This window comes from Pteropus medius, unplaced genomic scaffold, assembly GCF_902729225.1.
Source record: "Pteropus medius unplaced genomic scaffold, Ma_sr-lr_union100, whole genome shotgun sequence".
In the NCBI taxonomy this organism is placed as follows: domain Eukaryota; kingdom Metazoa; phylum Chordata; class Mammalia; order Chiroptera; family Pteropodidae; genus Pteropus; species Pteropus medius.
The window spans coordinates 4,573,396-4,592,028 of NW_024347790.1; the positions used below are offsets into that span (position 1 = coordinate 4,573,396).

The following is an 18,633-nucleotide window of genomic DNA, read 5'->3' on the forward strand; positions in this document are numbered from 1 at the left end:
ACACTGGAAAATAGAGGTTTAGGATTAATTACTGCCAGACATAGATTTTTGTATCTTTTGCATGGGAGTAAAAAGAAGTATGAATTAAGATGACTTCTTATTGTAGATTCTTCTAACTTTTCTTATCTACTTTCATATATTCTTCCCCATGGAAACTTTATTACCTATAAAATTAAGAATAAGGGAAGCTTTTAGATTAAAGAAAATAAGTGTCATCTACTTCATGGACGATCTCTACTATGCGACTGAAACAGAATTGAAACTTAAGCTTACATTATCTATTGTTTTATTTTATCACTTGTTTCATAGATAAGTTTAGATTTTATTAGATAAGTTTAATATTTTATTAGATAAGTTTAATATTTAGAGGAAAAGTAAACTAAAGAACTCCGAATCAAATCCTTTTTGAAATAAGATTGGAGAATAATATAAAATAAAACAAATAACTGGGACTATTGAAGTAAAGATGTGGATAAGGCTGACGAGAATGAGAACAGAAGATTGATTGAATTAACTTAGTAATATCTGTAGTAAACAGTACAAATCTTCATAATCTACAGTGAACGTATCTTTTGGTTTCTACATGATAGAAGAAGCCGTCTTTCATTATTACTTTCACACCAAACAGTCATTTATATCTATTTGACATTCTTCTTTTATTTTTTTTGGTCCTTATTTCATAGTTGGTATGAATTATGGTTTTTTGAGCAAACTGGAAGTTCAGATCTTATGTAAAGTCTCCTCTCATTTGTAAGTGTTGGCTTCATTAAAAACGAGGGACCTCAACATTTCAAAAGTTAAACAAAATATAACTGGGAGCCAGAATATGCTCATGGTTGTCATTTGTGACTCCTGATGAAGCGGGAGAAGGAGAAGAGGGCTGCTGGAGGAATCCTAGGGAATTCTTGCATGTGAAGAGGCTGTAAATAAAAACGAGTTCTCGGGGAGGTAGAAGAAACAGAATCCTGGGATTTCAGGGGGAAGGGGGGCTGTACACACTGGGTCAAAAGTGATTTTAGTAAAAGAGCATCCGGTGATCTTAGAAGAGGAATTTCAAGGAATTGGTGATATAGTCAAGCACAAATGCAATGAGTTGTAAGGAGTGTGTGGGTGATGAAAGTTATCACTTTCATCAACAAGTGAAGTACGGCCTACATTTTCCAGAAGGAGGAAGTAGGCCACAATCACTTGAGGGGAATTGAGGGAAGATGTGGGCATTGGTAGATAGAGAACAAATTTTTGGAGCAAGTGGGAGAATATGGAACCAAATACAGAGGTCTAGGGTTAACCTTTGAAAAAATTAAGAATTTAAGGAGAAGCAGAACACAGAGATGAATATGTAAAGTTTTCGTATGTGGTTAATGACATGAATTTTGAGTAAATTCTGTTTTGATTGGCATGTCTTGTTTGGATAGAGATGAGGTCCTTAGAAAATGAGAAGATTCCATGGCCATGCCACCCTGAATGTGTCCAACCCCGTCTGATCTCGGAAGCTAAGCAGGGTTGGGCCTGGTTAGTACTTGGATGGGAGACCACCTAGGAAGACCAGGTGCTATAGGCGTTAAAAAAAATAATAAAATAAAAGTATAAAAACAATAAAAGGAAATGAGCAGAATGAGTTAGGAGGAAGAAAGCTCTACAATAAAGCACTTGTGAGCATTATTTTGAGAGTCATGGTGAAGTTGGATAAATTGACCTGTATTGAAATTCTCCAACAATTTGCAGTAACTCTGTAGAAAATGACTGAAATTATCCTTATAGTTAATAGGTAGGAACTAAAGACAGTTGAGGAGTGAGGGTTTCTGGACCACTGAAGTTTCTACTGCTGGAATGTTGGACCTGGTGTAGCGGGTCCGAGAGAGAAGCAAGAGATTCCAGGAGGAGGTTGGTAGACTGAAAATTTCACAGAGTTGTTAAAGGATTCAAGGTCACAAGAAAGGCTAAATGTAGGCTTATTTAAGAAAAAGAGCAGACCGGGTAAAAATGAAAAAGGTTATGATCAAAGAAAAGGTTCAGGATTTGCAGTCCCTCAGTTAAAAGCATCTGGGGTAAAGGCAAGAATAGGTGGGAATTATGCATGTGGATTCCTGGTGAGGACATGAAAGCCCCTCTAGTAGAGGAAATTCAGGATAGGGACAGAATTTTGCCTGTGACATTCTGGACGATGACAGAGAGCGTAGCCTAGAGGAAAACCAGGCCAAGTAAAACAGTGTTTGAAAAACAGAGGAATACCTCAAAAGTTGATAAATGGACATAATACTTTTACTTTGTGGCACTCATAATTTACAATTGTAAACCAATTGTTTGTTCTTGATTGCCCTCTTCCCTACTAAATTGAGAACAAAGACCATATTTCACCTGTTTTATTCACCAACGAATACCTGTTCCCAGCACAGGGATGGCTCATAGTAACTATGCTCCGTTAATACTTGTTACGTGAATTAATAGACAGCATCAGAGGTGGGAAGGAGGCCATGCACTTTGCTGTTATGGACTCTAAGAAAAGGTATGAGGTCACTGACCCAAACGGGTGGGAAATGTTTAGGAAGTGGCAGTGAGGAGCTTATCTCTTGATAAAAATAAAAGATAAAAATTTCCAAATCAATTATAATACAAGACATAATTCAAACACATGTTCTCTCTCAGGAGCCAAAGAAGAAAGTGGTTAAATTTTTTGGTCAGAGGCATATGTATATTTCACTGCTTCAGTCACATAAACCAAAAACATGCTTGGTTCAAGTCTAAATAATATGCATCCATATTCCGTATTTTTATGTTTCGTGAAAGATCATTATAAAATGGCAGATGTGTTTTAAAATTGTAACTCTCTAAAAGCATTACAGTGATTTCTTGGGTTACCTACCATTCAGTTTTCCCACAAGGTCATTTTCAGCAGTTCTTGCAATCTGGCTGTTGGGGTCAGAATGAATAGAAGGTGAATATGCATCAGCCTGCCAAAAACAACCCTAAAAGCTCCAAGTATGGGAGCCAGCAAAGTTATGGAAGGCATAAGGTATGCTTGACACCTTTAGCTCTTGGCAAAATGAGTCAAGGGTATGACTTGACAACTTTTTTTTGGGTGAACAAGTTGTCCCTTTTTTTAAAATGTCATCAAGAAATGATGTGTATTTGCTGATGTCAGCCAGAAAATGAAGCACTTTCAAAAATATATTTTTAAACCAGAGTACTCTTTGAATATACACATACTCTCATTCTCATTTTGGTTTAGAAGCATTGTAAAATTGCCTTTCCTTTTTTTTTTTTTTTTTAAGTTTATGCCCTATAAGTGATAGGATTGTATTTTCCTCTCATCATTACCACTAAATTATTTTTTTCCACTAAAACTAACATTTTCAGTATCTCCACCAAAATTAACATTTTCCACTAAAGCCAACGTTTTCAGTATTGAAGTAAAAGTAAATGTGTTGTCTGACATGGTTTCAATATTTAAAATATCGGATGGTACTTCCTGGACTGAATCTGTTACCTTATGCTTTGTGTGTGTAAAAGGGAGATATGGGGAGTGACTCCTGGTTTTTGTAAAAAGAGGATTTTTCAGAAACAGAGAAGAAGGCAAGATCAAATACATCGCCAGCAGTTACATGAATGCTAGGCTGCCAAGAATTTTTATACTGATGATAGCACTTGACCAGGAAGTTGTTGATGTTCCGGTAGGATGGGAAGATAAGACCTTCCGGGTTAGAGCCATGTGATGCTGTCTTCATCTATTCATCCCAGAACCTTGACCGTTAGTAGCCTCTTAAGACATTGTTTTCATTTGATCCATGAATTGCTATTTGTTTCATAATGGATGTCCTGATACATAGTCCACCGAGAACAAGAGAAGGATGTGTTTTTAAACATACATATAATAAATGGATTATTGATTAGATGGAATAGAGATAGAAAAGTAAATATTTAAGATTAAATTTGCCCTTTGAAATAAAACATAAAAATATCTCCATGACCAGTTCTATGTAGAGATATTTTAAGAATACTTATTTTATCCATCCAACTAGTAACTACTGAGTACCTGTCGTGTGTACTGGAGAATCAATGAGTCCTGGCCCTCGAGGAGCTTACATTCTACTGGGGGTGGGGATGGCACAAATATGTGATATGGCAGGTATTGAAGACAGATGCAACAGGGTAAGGAAATAAACAAATATGTGATATGGTGGCTATTGAAGACAAATATGTGATACGGCAGGTATTGAAGACAGATGCAACAGGGTAAAGAGATGAAGAATGACAAGTCGGGGCATGGGATGCGTTTCTCTAAAGGCTAGTTAGAGAAGGCCTCTCTTGCTAAGGGAACATTTGACCACACACTTGAATGCCTGGTCCTGGAACCTAGAATTTTGGTGCATGATTCTGATGATATTCCAAAATGATTGCAGTGCGACTACTTCTAAGCCTGTTTGTAGATCCTCAGTTATACAGCCTCTAATATTTGTATTATTTCCAAATAGTTTATTCTGAACTTGGAATAGTACAGCTTTTTCTTTATTTCTTTTTCCTTTTTTATTAATTTTAGCTTTTTCTTTTGTTATTGTATTTTCAGAAATGTGTTTGAAAGCTCAGTCTTTGAAATTCTAGAATTTGCTGATTAAGATTGGATTTGGTAGTTCTTAAATGACATTCTGTGTCCTGTCTAAAATTAAGTTTACTTTGATTGTAATAATTTGGTGTACTCTATTTCTGAACCCAGAAAAGCGTGCAATAAAAAAAATTAATTTTTAAGGTAGATTTATAAAATATGTAGCTTATTTATCCAACAATCCTTTTCTGGAAGTTTTTGTCTCTCAACTTTTTCTGTTCTTTCATTGTATATTCTTATTTTTTTATTCTTGCTACAATGCATGCATCTTGGGAAAAATGTTTAAATAGAAGAAAAAAATATGATTTTACTCCTTGGGGAAAATTGCTATTAAGAGGGTTTATACATTTCATGTGGTGCTTACCAGTATATATTTAAAGATTAGTTTATCCCCCATTTAGTAATTTATTAACTTTAGACACTTTGAAAGATGAGGAATTTGAAACGTACTACCTCCTACCTCTTATAACTTCCAGTTTTTGTTATTTATGTCAGTTATATTCTGTTTTAAAACTGGAATTAAGTCTTTAACTTCATTCTATAATATGATTTTTTTTAAAACTGGAAACTAATAAACAGCATTTATAATATAATGGTTAAAAAAATATCACTTACATAGTAGATCTATGGAGAAACAAGTGTACTCCGATATCATTAAAAGTTGCTACTCAAATGTGACACTCTCATACCTTCTAGCAAAAGGAATTATTTTTTTTAAAGTTTTCTCTACTGTCCTATTCAAGTGATAATGTGGTTGATATTCCATGAAGTTCTGGATTAATTTTTGTTTTGCTTAAAAACCTTTAGTAATTAAATATATATATAATGCACTTTCAAAAATTTCTTTTGATCTTATGCTTCATTAATAAATTATCTTGATATGGAATTATAATTTCAAAATATATTTTTCCCTCAGAACTCTTTATTGTGTTCAATCATATAGAGTTGTTGTTAAGAAAACTAATATCAACCTGATTCTTTTCCTTTATAGATATTTTGACTTTTCTTCTCTAGAAGCTTTTCATATTTTCTCTTTATCCCTGAATTTAAAATTTTCATCAGAATAAGTCTCGGTGTAAGCCTTTTTCTCAAGTGTCCTGTTTAACACTGGATAGAACTTTCAGACTAAAAATATCTATGTTTTTTACATTTTCTCCATCTTTTTTAATGGTAAACGTTGAAATACTAGGAGCTATCCCTATTTCTAAACCTCTTCCATATTTTCCATCATTTTTTTTTCCTTTGGCTTTACATATCTCCACTTCGATCTTCAAATACACCCCTTTTATTAATTATCCTAATCATTGAATTTTTTGATGGTGGCAAGTATATTATAATTTCTAAGAACATTATTATTGCCTCATTGATAATTTTCTGTAGCTTCTTGTACTCGTTCTATAAATGCAATACAATAACCCCTTGGTTCTCTGCAGATGCAGATTTGGATTTCCTTTTGTTTGTTTGTTTAAATTTGCTTGTATTTCTTGTTTTATTTCTATTTTATCAAGGGTCAATTTTTTCTATTTATTTTGGATCAGTTCTTTTTCCCCCAAATGTTTGGTTGTCATTATTTCTACGTATGAGCAAATACCTGCATTGTTTCATATAGGCAGGTGGCATGGGGTCCTCTCTAACTTTTTTGTTTTGTTTCCTCCGTAGATCCCTCATATCTGAATGGGAGGGTGAGCTGTGCTTCTCCGTAGATGCATAGGGCTGTGTGGCAGTCAGACCTCCCTATAGGATGTGTAATCAGGGAACCGCCAGACAGGAACCGCACAATCACCTGGGTTAGAAGCAGGAAGGCTTTTACTCTTGGAGTTGGAGCACTTTAGTTCATGGCTAAGAAAACCACACCTTTTCTTCCCCTACAATAGGCCCTTTCTACTCCTTTGAGGATGTCATTTTTTACCTTAAACTACTTTGTTCCCCTTTCAGGCCCAACACCTTTTAAAATACATTTACATGTTTAATACTCCTCGTCTTTTTACATGTGTCACTTATCCAACACAACTCCCCAAGTAAGTAAATCTTATGAAATAAGTTAAAATGATAAATATGGTGAAATTTAAGGTCTCTTAAATATTTAATTTAGTACATAAACTTAGTAAGTTTTCGACTTAAAATCCCAGGTCTAAACTAATGACTCAGTTAAGTATTTTAAATTGGAATTAAAAAGCTGATCTGTTCTACCGAGCCGAAGTCTCTTAAATGGTAAAAATACATAAAATGTGAAATAGGCAAGGCTCCTTTTCATAAAAATATTATATTTGTTTAGTCATTGACACATTGCTGTTTTTAATTCTAAATTTTTCTATGCTTACTCGCCAGGGAAATAATTTATATCATACTTTCTCAGCCAGTTAAGATTATATAATGACCAGAAATATTGGCCCAGACTCCGAGTGAGTCCTTATCAATGATTACAATGAAACATGCTTAGATCTCTTAAGGTTATTGTATCAGTAACCTTTAAACATATGTGTTTGAGAGGATAAGAATATGAGATGGGCAGGGAAGAGTTCTAAGAATCTTGATCATCCAAGTCTTTGATCTGCTCCTCGGTCTAGCTCCTGTGTGCACTGGTTAAATTTTGCCTTTCTTTAGCTTTAAGATTAGTGTATGCTTTTTCTGTCTAACTGTAAACACCTCTGATAAGTCCAGCCTCCTTCTCGTATATTTTCTAGCACTTGGGACTACATAACTCTTGGAGGAAGTTCAAATGATATCCAACTGAGTTCTGGAGAGCTCTCATAACATTGACTTTTTTTGTCACAACGTTCAAGGTCACGCTGTTGGCACTTAGAGACAGAATAAGTGACTGCTGACCTCTAGAGGATATTTTATGCAATAAATGATAATTTTCCTGTATTAATAACAGTACTGACATCAAATGGTTGTAATGAATTTGAATTGGAATAACGCAAGTAAAGTGCATAGCCCAGTGCCTAGCGTGTAGTAAGCACTCAGTGACTGTTTTCATTTATTATGGCTGTGTTAAGTAAAGCACTGTCAATAACAAATGTTCATATTAAGATGAGAGAGGAACTTTTAAGCATATAGATAATTGGTGTTGCATACCTCCCTTAACTTCCCCTTTGTTTTGAGCAATTGTTTTAGAACCTAGTACTACAATAATAATTTAGCTTCATCGCAGCTTCTCAACCTTAGCACAATTGACATTTCATGCTGGACAATTCCTTGGTGCGGAGTGCTGTCCCGTGCACTGCAGGAGGTTTTGCAGCATCATTAGTCCCTACTCAGTAGATATCAATAGCAACCCCCTTCCAGCTGTGACAGCTAGAAATGTCCCCAGACCTTGCCAAATGTCTCCTGGGGAGGGCAAAATCACCCCCTGGTTGGGAACCACTGTTTTAATAGTGATACCAATTTTGTGCATTTTTTAAAAAATTATTTTCCTCTTCGCTTCTCTGAACTCAGTTCCTATCTTTGGGCTTTTTATCTCTTACCCTAAAAGCAGCATAGAATATGTCATCACTTTCCTTTTCTCCCAAGCTCAGGGTCTATAGATGAGAATGTAATTGAGGTTCAATTCCAAGTTTCATTTAAAGTAGCAATCAACCTGTTGGGGGACGGGGCGGGGGGTGGGAACGTTTCCCATAACCCATCAGATAGCACTCTTTCTTGTAAACCTGAATTTTGCTTCTTAGATTTGTTTCTGGTTAAGAGAATTGCAGATGTATTCCATTGAGGAAAGTGGTATGTTCCCACACTAGTGCAAAACATTGTATTCTCCTCGTTAATCACATTCAAAGAGCTGTTTCTATTTGTGGTGACTATAAAACTAATGGCTTACAGGTCATTTATTTATGATAAAGTTAATTCCTTTCTATTGAAATATTGTAGGGTTTTGATGAAAGAAATCAATTTACTAGAGGCTTCTGGCGATCAATAAGTATTTTAACTTGAGGTGTAGAACAGCAGATTACTACATGGTAGCTTCAGAGTGTTATTAGCTTTTTATAATCAGCAAATGTTGAATATTGAGGGAACAGATGATTGAATGCAAGTATATGTTAGATTTTATCACATAGAAATTCTGTATTCATAATTATCATACTAAAATCCCAATAGTATAGTTAATAGCTTTTCTAGAAAAGAGAGTTGTTACAAAACCATTATATGCCACTGTCAAGAGTTGAGATTTGGGTGAAAGAAAGAACCGTTTAATTACAATCTATCAAAAAATAATTCTAAGGAATATTTCTATTGTTAGTGAATTTAAATGTTAAGTTGTTATTTTGGATAAGATGCTCAACTATGTTATTCAGTAAATTGTCATATCAGTTAAAATCAATTTTTTTCCTGTTTTCCCTCCTTGTTCAAGTCTAAAAAATTACTTGCCGAGAGGTGAAAACATATTTAGACAATTGAAATTCTGTCATCCATCTTCCCATGTTCATAAAAAAAAAGTGCATCCAAGTTAACCAAACCAATCTATTACCATTGCCTTCAGTTACCTTTCAAGTACTTTTTTTTCCTAACTAACCTCCCATTTATTTTATTTTTTAATTATTTTTTTAATTGAAGAAATGATTTTAATTTTTTTTCCCCATTTACCTCATCCCTCTCACCTCCCCCCTTGCCTCTGGTAACCACTAGTCTATAGTCCATGTCCATGAATCTGTTTGTTTGTCCTGTTCATTTGTTGCTTTTAGGTTTATATCGCACATATAAGTGAAGTCATGTGATTTTATATCCCACATATAAGTGATATTCTGTCTGGCCTGTTTTGCTTTGCATGATTATCTTGAGGTCCATCCATGTTGTTGCAACCTTTCAAGTACTTTTAACCACAGAGTCAAACAATATACAAAATCTGTGGTACCTGTTAAAACAAACACACAAAAAAATATTTAATAAAAAGCCTCCCATGTTCCAGTGGAAAATATATTTGTTTACAATAGCAATTCTACAGCAACAGAAGAATTTGACTTCATCCTAGAAACTTCTTAAAATTTGAACCAAGAGATTAAAAGCCACATAGTAAAACCTTATTAACTCAAAACATCTCACGGTAAAGATAACTGAAATTCTAGTGATTTTTTTTTTGGTTTCTTTTCTTTTCTTTTCTTTTTTTTTAAGAACTCTTGCCCTTAGAAATTCACATATTAACCCTAACCTAAAAAGTTAGATAACAACATGTATAAAGTAATTTCTAATCTATAGATAGGAACAGCAATGTGCTGCCAAATGTTTAATAAAAATAAATTCCGGTTTATAGTATTTGCCAATATCCGTGGTGGAGATACTCGCACCATGGCCATTTCAAGCTCCAGAGTGACCTCCCTGAATCGGAGCTTAAAAGAAATGCTCACTAGTACACTATTAAATAGTAATTCCATTATATAGGTTCAATAGACATAAATAACCTCAACAGTATAGATAGTAGCAAAATGTAGTAAAATAATTATCAAATTAGGAGTTTTGAATTTTATTAACCTTTGTTTATAAGCATAATTTATTTAGTTGTAAGTTTGATAATTTGTTTCAGTAATAACTATATTTGGTTCTCTAAATTTCTGAAATTTTAACCATCAGCTGGGCCAGCTCCATGAACACACTACTATTTTTTCATTCATATGCAAGTTTTCTTAAAGATTAATAGATATTGGAAACACCTATTTCCAGAGTATTTTAAAGTAGTTTCCTTACATTATTAGTGTACACTTATTCACTTCTGTAGGTCTAGTGCCGAAAACCGGAACTGGCATATACTAAGTTCTCAATAAATGTTGGGTAACTGGGTTTTCTTAAAAATGTGAAGTCAAAAGGAAGTTCCCTTAGCTCCTGTTGATATTACGTCAAATTATTTCTGAATTAAAAACCCATATAGACGAATAGAGAGGGTCTTAACCTGCCTACGAATCCTATGAGGATAAATAAAAAACTCCTCTCCAGGCTGTCTGACCTTTTCCTTACAAGGATTATGCAAAGTCTAAGGGGACCCTTGGCCCCAGGAGACCCGTCCAGCTTACTTTATCCTTGGATGTTATTTTTTATAATTCTTTCTACCAAAAAACAACAAACAAACAAACAAACAAACCCCACATTCTTTGGACAGCAAAGAGGAAAGGCGAGCTTCTTTTACTGGAACAATGCCTGCTTTTACTTCTGCCACCTTCTGAATCTAGTTTGAGTGGAAGGAAACACATGCCTACCCCATGCACTCTTAAACCCACAACAATATGTTTTTTGTTCCCATTCTTACCACAGCCCACTTCCCTAAAACTGTCCTCCCAAAGGTCTCCAAAAACCTTCTCCTTGCTTAATCTGATCCTCTCTATGTAGCTAGCCTTCATCCTACCAAAATTTTTCCTAGTGTTCGATTCTACTGAGCAACCCATTCATTCTTGATAATTTCTTTCTTTTAATCATTCATTTATTCAACAGATAGTGGCTGAGTTCTCTCTCCAGAGCCAAGCTTCGCTCTGGACATTGGGAATAAGACAGTTGAGGTCTTTGTCTCTTGAAGCTTCTATTCTAACTGAGAAAGACAGCAGATAAATAAAACATCAAAAAATTAAGGAGAACGGTGGGTGTTTTCACAATAGAATGAAGGGTTCTGTAAGGAAGTGACTTTTCTGCTGACACCTGAAAGAAAAAGAGAAGCCACTCAGTGACCTAAGGTGTAGGGTGTTCCAGGCAAGTACAAAGGTTCTGAGGAAGACTGAGTCTGATGTTGATTCCAGAACAGAAGGAAAAGTGTAGCTGGGGGAGAAGGCCAGTGGTGGGCATGGCAGCACAGAGGTCAGACAGGTAGGCAGGGGCCAGATTCATTTTTCAACTCCTATAACTATATTCTTAGGCTCTGCCTAGGGCACCTTTCACTGTCATTCTCTTTGGTCAGCCCCTGATCCTTCTCTTTACAGTCTTTCCCCAGGCACTTGTCAGTTCCTCCATAAATTGATTACTCATTAGTTAGAATTAATTTCCTTCTCTTCGGTTTTTACATAAAACTCTGTTGACACTTTTATACCTAGTCCTTAGTACTCATCAGTTCTTCTGTCAGCCTGGAAGGTTCTTGACAATAGGGAGCTTATCTTGTTTATCTTCAGTGAAAGTAAAGACTTTCTTGTTTTTGTTTGTTTCGTTTTCTTTGATTTGGTTTTTGGTTCTTTGACATATAAGTACAAAATAAATGATTTTTGTTTGTTAAATTGAATAAGTGAGCATATTGTTAAAGAAGGTTGCCCTAGCAAAATATATGTATTAAAAAAAAACCAAACCTAGTACTTTAAGCAAAGCATATAAAATTAAGTCCTTGAACACAAAAAAGACATAATCATGAGAGGCGGGAGAATATAATGTCTGAGAGCACAAAGTCTAGATCTAGATTTCTGCTAATTACTAACTGTGACCTTAGGCAGGTTATTTAACCTTTAGTGCCTTTATTTTCTCATCTGAAAAATGGGGATAGTTGTGTGTATCCCATAGGGTTATTTTTTAGGTCGAATAAATTAATGCATGTGAAGCACTAGAAAAGAACGGTCAGAACTCCATAACTATTGACTATTCTTTATTTATTGATGGGCTGAAAAACTTTGTTGTGCACATTGGTAGTTGTTTATAAATGGAATGTACTTGATTTTCACTTAAAGGCGCCCTTTGCTTTTTAGCAAATTTTGGAATGCCCCGAAAGTCATTTCATTACAAATAGAATAACCACAGCCAAGAAACTAATGGGTTGCCTAAAAGAGTCATCGCCTTACTTAATTAACTTGATTTGTGGTTAGAACTACTATTGGCAGCACTGAAGGGAAACAGAAAGCTCACCTTTTTCCTTCTCAGACTATTAGTAAACTCTTCACGTAAGACTAACTGCAGTATTCCTAAAGACTGAGCCAGCAGGAAAAAGTGTCTCTTAGAAACAGAGGGAATTGGAAAAGGACAGTCCTTTGCAGGTAAAGCTGAGGAGCTCTGATGCATCCTTGCTGGCCTTGGGACACTTTCTCAGGTGAACAAGAGATTGATTTTGATCCTCCACACTCAGCAACACCTCCACCCCCGACCTGAACATAACCAATCACATTAATTGATAGATCAACTCGAAATATAAATATGATGATGTAACTAGACGTTGGGAGATTGTCTTCGCATGTGTTTCAGCTCTTTGCATGCATTCAGGAATGCCACAGTTCTCTGAGGATTTAATTTCTTCCACAAGCTACCAGGAGTATGGCAAATTAGTGACTCAGAAGGCAGTTGTATTTTTGTGTTTTAGTAGCCTCAGTAGTTCAGATAAGTGACAGCCACAGGAACCATGACCTCATGTCAGTACTGGGCTGCTGAATGAAGCACCATCTACTTTCTTCCCCCTCTGTAAAATTTTTTGGGAGCTGGGGATTGTCAACAATGAGAAGGCTTTCTAGAATGCTCAAGTCTCTTGAGAATATTACCCCCTGATTTCTAAGAGAGCATAGCTAATGGCAGGAATCATTAAAATGAGCTGAATAATACCCAGAAAAAATGTGACTTGTCTTTCATGGATGAAATCTTGTGACTTATAATGAGCAGGCAGGGGGCGGATATTTTGTTGTTAGTATTTGTTGATTATTAAGGTTCTTTGCGATTTACTGACTCCTTCAGTGTTTTGCCATTTGTTTTATTTATAAAAACATCTTACATCCCTATCATTTTACAAAATGACCTTGGATGAAGTGGAATAAGCAGATTAGAAACAATGATTTGAGGGCTATGAAATGTCTCTACATGATTTCATTTCTTCGAAAAAAATACAGTGGTAATTTTTATGTTATATTAATGATATCAGAATGAATGCATGTAAAAGAATATTTGTGAGCCTAAAGCCTAAAGTAGATGACAAATGATCAAAACATGACATTAAAGGAATAAATTCTTAAAATATCTAATTTTTGCATTGGAGACCACAGCTGGCTGTCATTTTAGATTAATAGACTTTTAATGTTTTTCGTGTGCACAGTAGTCATCAATTTATCAAATATAAAAGTTTTACTTTCTGCCTTAAACATCTAGGAATTTTTTTAAGATTAAAAAAATAGAAAAAAAAATGAAAAATAAATAAAAATAAATAAAAACCAAATACATATAGAAAATTACAACCAGAAAACACTACCTTATCTATATTAACCAAATAACTATAAAGCAAACTCCCACGTAAATCCCCCTAAAATATCTAAAAAGTAGAACATTTCCCAGCAGCCCCTAGAAATATCTGTCTACCTCCTTATCCTTTGTAATTACTTTGGGACTTCCTTGCCCCGAGGTAACCACTCTTCTGATTTTTATGGTGATAAATTCCTTGCTTTTCTTTATCATTTTATCTTTATCATTCCTGCACACATCTCTAAACACTACAGAACCGTTTTGCCTATTTCTGCACTTTTTCTGTAAGTGACACAATACTCTATGCATATATGCTTTGGAGGCTTGCTTTTTACCTCCAGTAAATATTACATTTTTGAGATTAGTCTGTGATGTTTATATAATATTCCACTGTAGAACCGATATCCCAATTTGTGTGTAAACGCTACTGTTGAGGAACATTTGGGTTGTTTTTAGTTTTCGCGCTAATAGAATCATAGTGCAATACTTGATGTTTGTAAGAATGAACCTGAGTCACCAAGAAAAAGTACACTTGGATTCCATATATTCAATATAAGAGTATATAGAAGTAGAGATTATTTACATCAAAATGCATCTAAATGTAATATTTTTGAGCACTTAAGGGAATAGTTTTAATATCAGAAAATTTACTTACTTGGAATGTCTTCATGAAAAGATATAATTACCCTCAATAACTATACTGAATGAGGGAGCAGAGGCTAGAAGTTATATGTTGTTAATAGACTTTCCTATCGTTTATTTTTCTATCCAGAAAATAATGGTCGTGAGTTTCAGGCATGTTTTAAGGAGTTACAATACGATGACAGTTCTTTGAACATGTGAAAATGAAACAACATAAATCTAGTTATCTCAGTCTTAAAGTCATTGTAGAAAATGACACTTTATATGCCATTAATAGCCTGCTGATGCACAGCAGGTAGAACATTATGCACAGTGGTACAATGTAAGGAATATACAATAGACCACATAAAAGGTAGAGAAAATACTATTTTAAACATCTAACTGATCCTAAGAGTGAATGTAATGGCAAAAAAAGGCAAATAAATCTTGGATAATACTGTAGCTTGCAAAGAATTAATAGTTCTTTCATTCATCCATCAAGGATTAGGTACCATCTATGTGTCAGACCACAGTGATCCTAAGATGAGTGGATACAGTTTTTGCTCATGTAGTTTTTGCTATAGACTTAAGGGGAGGAGAAGCATATTAGATAACTATTTGCACATACAGAGTGATTGGTGCTGTGACAAAGGAATATGCGGTGGACAATGAAGGGAAGTTCTTTCCCTGAGAAGATCAGAGAAGGCTTCTGAAAGCAGGAGAAACTTGAACTGGGTCTTAAAGTATGGATTGGAGTCAACTCAGGGCCAGTCTCACTGCAGAAATTTTGCTGTCATTGCCATCACAAAGACTTATTGAATTAAATGGATGGTAATGATAAAGGAATAGTCAATGAGAAATAAGTAAGCCAGTTGGGGAGTGTATAACATAGAATACAGGGCAACAGAAATAATATTTTTAAAATAGTTACTGTTTACAGGGGATTCATGTGAGCCAGACACTGTGCTTGACATTTGACGTGCGTTACCTCATGTGTTCCTTGCACCAGCCCTGTGAATGGTGTACTGTTATTACCCTCAGACGTGTGACCTGTGCTTTGGAAGGGTTGGTTCTCTGCTAGTGCTGAATTGAAATTCTTAATAATTTTGAACAAAGGGCACCACATTTTCTTTTTGCGTCATACCCCACAAATTATGTAGCCAGTCCAGAGCATCTCCACTTTTTAGTTGCAGAAACTGGGAACCCTTAGAGGAAAGTCACTTGCCGTAGGTCACACTGCTAGTAAGCAGAAGAGCCAGGACTCCAAACTTGTTCTTTGTGATGCTGACTTCCGCTCTTTTGCCTTCAGTTATCAAGACAAATGAATAACGAACGAGAAAAGCAACTACAATTAATCGACCTGGTATAATGAATCAGAAAGAAAAAATACCAGTAGACAGGAAAAATGGATTGAATGGTTAGTTTAGGAATGAATGGAAGATGCTTATCATCAATGCTACCTTCAGTTAAATGTGAGAATCCTAGTTAAATAATTAGTAAATGGGAAGCCTTTCCTCCACGTAAATGGTGCTTTGAATTCAAAATCACAGTTCAGGGTGGCTGCCCTGTGTTGGTCATCCAAGTGCAATTGCATGTTGACCCAGCTCTGTTCTTTCTTGGTAATTTATTAAAAAAAATGGCTAAGAGCAGAGGATTTGTGGTGTTTACAGTCAGGGAAAAGTGGCTGATGGAGGTGGACATGCAACTCCTTCCTCAGACGCTATCAGTACTTCTGTGCCCTCTGACTCAATTAGATTAAATACTGCAAATAAATCAGCTCACTTGGAGGAAGTTTTACTTTAAGAAATCCTCATTTTCGTTTAGGAATATGGTAGTTTTCTCCTCTAACTGTGGGATATGTTGAAATTTTTACTTGTGTTTCATGTAAATTCAGCAAGTAGAAAGTAATGATTTTTTAAAGCACTTCCATAGACTACCCTTCCTTTGAAAACTAATAAGTCAAACTTCTGTGATATTAAAGAATAGTATTCTAGAACATTCGTGATTTGTTTATTCGCTTTGGGATAATGCCTTGAAATATGTTCTTATGTTATTCCAAATCACTTATGGATTTCAGGGTCCAAGTGACCACAATAGAGATGCGTATTACCTAAAGAAGATGTTTTTTTTTTTAAGTATAGCCATTATATGTTCATCATAAAAACATTATTCTCCTTTGATTCATTTCTTCAGCCTCCAGATATATCAGATGTACTTAAACACTCTTTTGTGGAAATATGCACATCTGGAAATACTAAATTGTACCAGCAGTGTTTTTAATGACTATTCATGCCTGTCCTCTGCTGAGGGCAGAAATTTAAGACAGTGTCTACTAACTTCTTGTGAATGAGCAGGGTTCAGCAGGCTAGGGCTTCTGGAACTGTGACTGACTGGGGACTGGCAAGGCTGGCTTGAGACCTTGGGGCAAGGGGGATTTGTATGGTAAGGCCTGAGTGGAGGTAGAATGAGAATTGAAGACAGATCAGAAGTGCCAAATGCAGACAGTTAGGACTGGATCCAAGAAAGAAGAGCTGCCTGTGAGGGAGCTGGTGAGACTGCAGCCAGTTCTAGGAGGATGGACTGAAAAGGTCCAAGACACCTGGAGACAGGGCGTGTCATGACATCCTCCCTCAACAGTCTATGGGTATTAAAAATGGTCAAATCCTAGGTTTCCTGGTATAAATTCAAAAGGCATAAGAATTCAAGGTGCAAAGACTGAACAATGAACAATAATGAAACCTGCAGAGAAAGGAGAATTGACATAACCCTAAAGCAGTAGTTTTTTCTTTTTTCTTTTCTTTCTTTTTTTTTTTAAATCTCAGCGCACATTAGAATCACCTAGGGAGCTTTTAAAAATCCACATGCCCAAGTTGATCCCAGACCAATTAAGTCAGAATCTCAGGGGTTGGGATTCAGGCATCAGCTTAACTTAAAGTTCCCCAGTGATTCTACTTGGCAGCAAGGCTGAAAGCCACTGGTTTCAAGCAAAAGGCACTGTTTACATGTTTACCTAATTTATCCACTTATGTAGCATATGCATCACAATTCATAGATTAGCCACAATTATACTTAATTTTACAGTTGACCCTTGTACAACACGGGTTTGAAATGTGCGGGTCCACTTATACATGGAATTTTTTTCAGTAGCTACTGTAAATGTATTATCTCTTTCTTGTGAATTTTCTTAACGTTTTCTTTTCCCTAGCTTACTCCATTGCAAGAATACAGCATATACTTCGTATAACATCCAAAATATGTTATTGATAAGGCTTCCGGTCAGCAGTAGTCTATTCAGTTTTGGTAGAGTCAAAAGTTGCACGTGAATTTTTAACTGCGTGAGGGGTTGGCACCTCCAACCGTCATGGTGTTTAAGTTCTGCGTAAAGTACTAAGCAGTTTTAAAACATGAATTTTAAAACACGAATAAGGCTCCCACTTGTAATATATTTCAAAGAGTCTCTAACAATAAAACAAATAGTCTCAAGATTTTATTCTCAAAAAAGCAAAAGAAGAATTATGGCTGTAGTGTTTTTAAAATGTGGTTATGAATATATTTTTTTCTTAGAGTTGGTACTCTTAAAATCATTTCTTGCAGTAAAAAGAGTGGGGTGGGAGAGTCATAAGCTTAAAAAAACGTGTCAGAGTTTGTAGTCAATATCAAGTAGTAAACAATTACATTTTTTGCAATTTACCGTAAATTTGCATCTAGATAATAGGATTGATTTTACTACTTCATTGTAGAAATTAGTAAAATAAAATTACGTAGTATAAAAACCATTGCATTTTAGCTCACGATCTTATTTTTAGCCATCCTGTGTACTCTTTTTTGTAGTACCTTTATCTCAAATTCATCATTTGTCTCAGATCTATTTTCTTTCTTTATCCTACATACTATTGTATTGAATTTATAAATTCGTGTTTTTAAAATGTAGAAGTTCATCAGAGAGTAGAAGTGTTGTTCTCAGAGGCTGGAGGGTGTGGGACATTGGGAGCGTTTGGTTAAAGGTATAAATTTCGAGTTATAAGATGAGTAAGTTCTGAGAATGTCATGTGCAGTATGGCAACTATGGTTGATAACAATCTTATTTTATAATTGAAATTTCCTAAGAGAATAGAACTTATATTTTTCTCAGCCAAAAAAAAAATATATATATGTATATATATGTGAGGTGATGAGTGTGTTAATTAACTAGATGGGAGAATCTTTTCAAAATGTACATATCCATAAATCACCATGGTGTATGCTTTAAATATCTTACAATTTTACGTCAGTTCTACCTTAACAAAGCTGAAACAGTTTTTAAAGAC

General features: G+C 35.2%; 1 protein-coding gene and 1 pseudogene across 4 annotated transcripts in view; both read left to right on the top strand.

The window, feature by feature from the left end:
• Positions 1-18,633, top strand: part of CACNB2 (calcium voltage-gated channel auxiliary subunit beta 2) — a 309,505-nt gene that overhangs the window by 132,893 nt on the left and 157,979 nt on the right. The gene's annotated exons all lie outside the window — the stretch shown is intronic.
• LOC120614779 (uncharacterized) lies at positions 1,443-1,561 on the top strand (annotated as a pseudogene).